Source organism: Harpia harpyja, chromosome 12 (assembly GCF_026419915.1).
Source record: "Harpia harpyja isolate bHarHar1 chromosome 12, bHarHar1 primary haplotype, whole genome shotgun sequence".
NCBI classification, from domain to species: domain Eukaryota; kingdom Metazoa; phylum Chordata; class Aves; order Accipitriformes; family Accipitridae; genus Harpia; species Harpia harpyja.
Window position 1 is genome coordinate 41,206,143 of NC_068951.1, and position 7,532 is coordinate 41,213,674.

The window sequence follows — 7,532 nt, forward strand, 5'->3', positions numbered from 1 at the left end:
AAAAGAAAAAAAGGCCAGGTAAGTCCCAGTTATAGCTGGTAACAACTGCATACAGGAAAACAGAAAGGGTAATAAAGGTGCTCAATTACCGGCGCTCTTTCGTATTTCCTGGTTATTGTCGTTGATGTCACCATCATATTCTACCTGGGTTAGCAGATTTGGCTGAGACTTGGAAATTGCTTCATGGATCTCTTGACTGTATCGATAGTGAGAGAAAGATGTTAAATTTTATGGTATGAATAATAATCTGACTTCTGGAAGGCGGTCCACCTCTAAACGTCTGTCGCAGCAAGCCGGGACCCCTACTGCTCTAGCTAGGCGAACACTCCGGACAGGTCACTTATTACGTGATTCAGTGGACATGAGTTAAGCTGTGGTAGCTCAAGATTTTGTCAGAGACCTTTCCAGACAAAACCACTTTTGAGCACGTCATCACAGCTGATTTGGTTTTAAGCTAGAAACGTGCAGTTATGTTCAACTTGTGTTCTCTGCTATAAAGTTTTACAGCAACAGGACAGAGAGGTCTCTACAAAATGCCAATATGCAGCGTTCCACCTTTTGGAAGCACTAACGTGTGCAAGCAGTCGCTCACGAGTGCTGTGCTACTTCTCCTTTGTTCAAGTACCTACTTCACGTGAACTGTTCACAGGAATAAGACATGATGAATTGGCTTTAGGCGCAACAGAAACGTTCACGTGAAAAAAAAAATGGGTAGAATTTGGCACGAAGTTTGGAAGTTCATTGCTTAGCTACATCACTCAGCCAAAGAGTGTGACTTCTGGCAATGCTCCAGCCACTTAGGTGGGAACTTGTTCCAGAACTGCACTTCTTCCAAATGCATTTGCTTTTACAACTTGGATTTATGTACACTTGGAAATCAGGCTGCAACGCATCGCATATTCCTATTTTCTGACTTTTCCAAGACTTGATTCTAAATCTGACTTCCTCGTAACTGAGTTTCACAGTTTAATTTATGTATGGGTTATACAGTACAATGCAGCTGGTTCCATGGGAGAAATGTGGAGGAAATTCACCCAATGTGTAGTTTCACTACTTCTTCATACTAACAGCAGCTCTTTGTACAAAAATACGCTATTTTTTAATACTGCGTAATGCTGATGTGAGTGGAAAGACATCTTTTTTTCTCAATTCTTGAAAAAATTCTGTTTTATTTGGGCAAGCGTAGCTACGCCACAACTGGAAGCCTGTTCGAGCTAGCGGAAGAAGTGGATCGTGCTTGGAACAAACCCTTGTGTGGGTATGGACTGGAGGCCTAATTCTGCTCCCTTGAAGGCAGTGATGAAATGCTACATTTTTGCTCAGTTTTAGTCAACAGACTTGAAAGAAGAGCAAAGTCTGATCTCAGAAAATGACAACACACATTAAGTGGATTCAAGTATTTTGAGACAAGTACTCCATGTGACTATTTCAGAATAAAATGAATAACGGTATAGAGAAAAAGGTTTTGCTATCAATTTAGTCATTTTTCTGATTGACCTCATTCACAAATTAACCAAAAAAGTTTTAGCGCTTTTTATTTTAAAATAAGAGCATTCGCATAAAGACAAATATGAGTGTGTCTCTGCAGATTCAAGAAACGTGGAAATGGGTACCAGAGCTTAGACATAATGTCATAGGTAACCAGCTAGCCAACAAGATTATTAATGTAACAATTGCAATTTTTTCGGAAGTACTTTATTAACATTATCTTTTTCTTTAAAAGCAAGAATATTAACAGACACTGACAATTGTGTTTCATATCTTTTTTTTTTTTAAAGTCTTTTGCTTGATCCTTATAGTTTCCCACTTTTAAAATTATGTACTTCTATTCTCATTTTTGTGTAGGTTGCTGGAGGAGTTAGGCAGGGTACCGATGAAAGCATTAGCTTGGCTACACATGGCTACTGGGGTGAAACCTGGAGGTTATCTCTGATCACTGTGAAAATATTTGGAAACACTCCCCTGTGGTGGTGGCATTTTTTTCTCCGTTAAATTGGTTGATATTGTCGTGGTTTTCAGAACAGTGTCAGATGGCTTATTTTTGTGGAAAAATGACGGGAGAAGGCTCGAAGGAACGGAGCCACTGGCATTGCTATAGGAATTCCTTGTCCCACAGTCGTACTGGGTAGTCCGTATAGAGGATGTTGAATCAGTCTTTATATTTTTGAATGCTAAGGATGTTAATCTTAAGTGTGGGATTATTTTTAGACATGAAGAAGTATGTGTATGCAATACTAAGATGTTGGGTGCCTTAAAAAGAATAGATAATAATAGAGGGCATAGCACAATATAAAATATTAATAACTCAGTCATATGTCATATACTGAATCTTTAAGGTCCATTTACTTTTTCTAACATCTTTATTTTTCTACTAGAATTTTCTAAATCTCTCAAGAATATCCTGTATATTCTATGAATTCTGAAGAAATATTTTAGGTTAGCCGAGGGTCAAATCTCTCTGTCAAACAAATACCACTAACTGTGGAGGAATATTCCTGTCCATGGCATGTGGTGTGGCAATTTGGCATGTTGTTGTAGCACTGTGCCAGTTAGGGAGGTTCTCCGCAGTGATGAGATTTTGCAGTAGGGTTTGAATAATTTCAAGCAGGAGTTCCTGAATTGTGATAAATCACTGTTGGACTGGCATAGACCTGAGACGTGCTGCTGCTTCTGATGGCATTGCCATCCCTTCTGCTGATGGTGGGACCTCCACCATTGCCGCTGGGGGCTCCTGTAACTGTAATTTTCAAAAAATCCCAACCGACCGACCAAACAACCAAAAAAAAAAAAGCAGAAGAAAGGTTTGGGAGTCTTTATCCTACAGGGACCATCTCATCTGAAGTTAATGACTTTCCCCAAATGTTAAAGTGGCATTGGCATACTGATTATGGGAAAATGTTTTTTTTTTCTTGCTTTCCTCAGCTTTACTTTGCTTTTTTGGAGACAGTAGCTGGTTTACATGTTACACAACTGTAGGAATGTATTTGTTAATACTTTTTCAGACCATACTTGTTTAAAACAAAGTCAGTCTGTCACAACAGTAACTGTCCTAAACTGAGATGAGTTTTCTAGAAAGCTACGTGAACCTTTGGTTTTGTACTTGGTCTCTAAGTTGTTATATGTGTGTATATATATATAATGTCCATTATCTGAATAATCCTTGAACCAATGTCTGTCATTGAACTTTGGAGGCTTTGGCTTTGCAGATCAAGGCTAATTAATGGGTTGTTTTGTTGTTCTTTTTGTTCTGTAACTGTTTAGTTTGATTTTATTCAGAGTATGACTGCAGAGAGGAAAACATTGCAGTGTGAAAATTCTCATCAAACAATACTTTTTAATAGGTCTTTCAAATTTAATTATTTCTTTTCTTTTCTGTGGAGAATGAAGGAGCTATGCTCAAAAGAGCGTAGGAATTGCCACTCAGGCTTAGAGTTGAAACATGTTCACTTTGCTGTGTCCTCTCATTCCTGAGAGTGGCCAGGACAGTCTGACTCAAAAGGAAGATGTAAGAAATTCCCATTAGTGAGATTACAGGGTCAGGTGTGGCCAGCTAATCTGCTCCACCATTAGCTCTCACCCTGAGCAGTGAGGTACCTGGGGTACTGCACCACCGGAGGTACCAGTCCTGTGCCCACAGCGAGCACGGGAGTGCTGAGCACTTCGAAAAAATCATGTTGTAGTGTTTCGGTGAAAGATTAACTTTAAAAAACTCGATGTCACTAATGGATGCTGGCCATTTAAAAGTTTGTCTCTGTGTTCTTTAGAAAACTCATCCAGAGTTTCTCTGGTGCTGTTAAACTGCCACGCAAGGGCACATCTGATCAGTCATCATCAAAGCGCTGCTGAAAAAGACGTATAGCTAATGCATTCTTCTTAATTAGAGGGCGTCGTTTCTCGTGGCATCACTTCTGTTATGTTTTCTTGCAGTGACCCAAAAACCTGGCTGCTTTGGAAAGTGGATAGTATTGGCAAGCAAAGAAATATGGCAAGTAAAGGTATTTTTTAGATCCAGTTTATGTTAGTGTTTTCTTCAAAGAAAGGGCAAGTCATAGCTATCGGCGCCTTGTTCTGCAGCCCTCACTGAGCATAAGTAAAGGCACTGATTAAGGCAAAGAGTCAGTCATCGTTGAATCCATGTTTAATTCTCCCCTTCGGTTTTAAACCAACAGCATAAGAACTGCGGATGTATCGAATTTATATATCAAAATATATATATATATATTCCTCCTGTGAGCAATGAGGGGCCGTGATGCTACAGCCAGCGATGCCGATGGAAGGAATGGCATTGGCATCGCTGGGAGATGGGTTAAGCTGTGACAAGTGGGAACTGTGCCAAGGCTAACAATGCGAACGGCACCGGAAAGTCAAGCGTCTCTCTGGGTTAGACAGTCAATAACAACATGCAATTCTTGTTGAAACCTCTCTTTTTAGAGCAGGTAAACAAATATCTCACAGAACTCTATTTTTCCTGCATTTGGCCCAAGTTCTCAACCAGCCTCCAGATTGTTGGCATTTTCAGCATTGCTTTTACCTATCTGCATGCACAGATATTCATTTGGCTGACAGTAACTTAGGACACCTCGGTTTGCACATTGACCATGTGCATGAAACGGAGACCAGTTGAAAATATGGTTATCTTTGTTGGGTTTTTCTAGAGAGTGGTGGTTTGCACCTCAAGACTTCATTCTGTAAGATGTATCGACTGGATTGCCTACCTGTAACTCAGCTTTGTAAGCAGCCTCCCGAGGTTAGCCGTGGTGGTATTACATGCCTTGTGCTTTGCCAACCCCTGCAAGCCAGCCAAAGTCTGTTAAAGCCTTCAGAGCACAAAACACTGATAAGATGGATCTCTAACAGGTATGCATCAGGGATAAAGCGGAGATGTTCCATTTGCAACAACCTAAAATTAGTTGCTGGTAACTCAAAGCGGTAGTAACTGCCTCCTATGTCATTACTTCTACTGGAACAGGGTGGCTAACGTATGCAACGGAAACGCTGATACTAAGTGTGTACAGTATATACGTATATATACTGTATGTATATATATCTGTGTGTATACATGTATATGCTAGCACGTTGAAGTGTAGCAGTCAATTTTTGGAACGTTCTGGGAGATTCAGGTATATGGCTTGCTTTGGACCGTTATTAAAAATATAGGCATTTTTGGTTATGAAGCTAAAAATAGATACATTAAGACCTACATTCTCAATGTAGGGCAGTGGAGGCACTTCTCAGACTTATTAGCATTTTGGCCACTTAATCTTCGCAGCACATTGCATGTCCTAGAATAGGTTAGTAGAGACAATGCAGGAGAAATTGCCGCATCTGAAGTCATTCAGAAGCGTTGCCAAGTTTCTCAGGAACCAGAATGGCAGAATAATTAGTATTATATTTAATTCGGGATGGAAAGGCAACTGTGGCAGAGGGAACCGTGGCAGAGGCAACTCAGATTATCTTGGCTCTGGGGGGGAGGGAGAATTTATAACTATAGCTAGCTAAAAAGAAGCAAGCTGTGTGTGCATTTGTGTGTATATATATATTTATATATATGTATATACAAATCTGTGTATGTGTATATAACACTGTGTGTATATATGTATGTATGTATATGCCTATAATGTACAATATGTGTATCTATAGATATGTATACATTTATATAAATTTATATTTCTCTATATAAATATTCATGCAACTATGGGAAATAACATTTCAACAGCGTGTCCTTTTCTTTAAAACCCAACAAAAAGCTGCTTCCATTAATATCATATTAGCACAAATGTCTTAAGTTATCTTTTCTACGTAGAAAGGAGCATTGCTTAGTGGTTGAGCATAAGCCTGGAAGGTTTTTACTATTCCAGAGGACTCTGAGTAAGTCATTAGCTGCTCCACAGCTGTTCTACATTTGTGAAATAAAGTGGTGGCCAAAATGACTCAGGGCTGGTTTGAAAGGCAAGGGAAGGTGGTTGTTGACTGTTTGAGCTTTGGAAATCTCTGTTATGCTCACAGAGTTTGGATGGTGAAATAGCTGCAGCAGTAATTATGCTGGTTGCTGTTAATGTCCCAGCTAATGCTAACGGCTTCTGAATAGAGGAAAAAAAGAGATGAATTTCCTGCTTTAAAGTAAGTTATCTGAAGTCAGATTACTTTGACTCAGTGATGTATGGATTTCCATTTAGGGTTAGGATGTTAGGCTGTAAATCAAGAATCTAAGCTCAGTGAACATCTAGTTCAGGATGTGTCTTTTATGTTATAATTGATTTTAAATCATTTCACTTCATCATCAGAGCAAGCTATACCTTAATTCATGATAAGCTCAAAGAATTTCTCAGCTGGAAACCCATTCATATCAGGGTGGATTTTGCACTTGACTTCAGTGGGGTTGGATCAGATGACAGTGTTTCATTAAGCGCTGACATTAAAACAATCTTGTAGTTGTGCAACTATTAATTAAAATTGTAATTTTGTAATAAAAGCGAGCCTACAAAATGACTTACTAGTTATGTATTCTATGATTATAGTATCTTTCTATTGATAAGACCTTTACGCAGTCGCTGGGTATTGACAAGGGTTTGGATTTTGTGCCGCTGATCGTTACTCTTGAGTTTTGCCCCCGATTTGAGCTGGAACCGGCTCAGCCCCTGGAATAACGCACCGTAACACACTGCGGTTCAAAGGAAAAGCTGAAAAGTAATGATCTCCGTCAGCATCCCCTAAGCCGCCTGCCCCGAATGATTGCTGATTGCTGAATTGCCGCGTGTGTTGTGCTGGAATAAATGTAGGTCACGGTGACGTGGGTTTGTCACGATGATTTTGGCTGCCGTGGGGCAGAGCCCGTGTCCCCCTCTGACCGCGTGCGGGGACAGGCACAACGTGCTCGGGGTTGGTGCCGCTGCAGAGGAATGTTTTTCTGCCTCCAACACCGACGAGGCCTATGCTTTCGTGATTATTAGAGCAGCGTGGATCTGTCATGCTGCCAATCCAGCGTCGTTTGCAAACTGTAATGTGATTAGGAAAGAAAAGGGGGAGAATGGATTATTTCTTTCTCAGTCCTTTGCTTCCTTTAAGGCAGAAGACAAACAAACAAAAAATAATCATGGAAATCAACACAAATACCCAGTGGCTTAAAACATATGATACTGAGTGAAATATTTCTTTCAAGCTTCTTGATTATGCTTTGCCTTATTATTTCATCTGGAGGAAATAAGCACCTTATGAGAAAGTGCTTCCCAATCTCTTTTGCATAAATGTTACAGTGAAACTTTTTGTGATATATAGCAGCCTGTTCAAGAAAATAGGTCATTTCCATACAAATGTCATATTTTTACACAGAAAATATGCTGAATTCATATACTATCTCCTAGTTAAAGCAATCCTTTAGCTGTTTTTGTGATTTCAGCATATTTGCCTGAATGAAGACAACTGGAAGGGGAGCAGAAAAAAATGATTATTTTTTAATTAACTCACACAGCCCTAATGTCAGGCTAACCGCCTGAATACAGTGTCTCTGGGGCATGCACAGGAACATCCTCTTC

At 39.8% G+C, this 7,532-nt stretch overlaps 1 protein-coding gene across 7 annotated transcripts in view; it reads left to right on the plus strand.

The window, feature by feature from the left end:
* Positions 1 to 6,489, plus strand: part of SLITRK3 (SLIT and NTRK like family member 3) — a 16,914-nt gene extending 10,425 nt beyond the window's left edge. For 4 of the 7 annotated variants that reach the window (XM_052803787.1, XM_052803785.1, XM_052803784.1 and 1 more), the window contains exons 3-4: positions 3,928 to 3,995; positions 4,656 to 6,489. The gene's annotated coding sequence lies outside the window, so the exon portion shown is untranslated. Of the gene's footprint in view, positions 3,166 to 3,927; positions 3,996 to 4,655 lie in introns of those variants that run through there. The other 3 variants (XM_052803781.1, XM_052803782.1, XM_052803783.1) reach the window with 3 other exon arrangements.
* Positions 6,490 to 7,532: the final 1,043 nt, after the last annotated feature.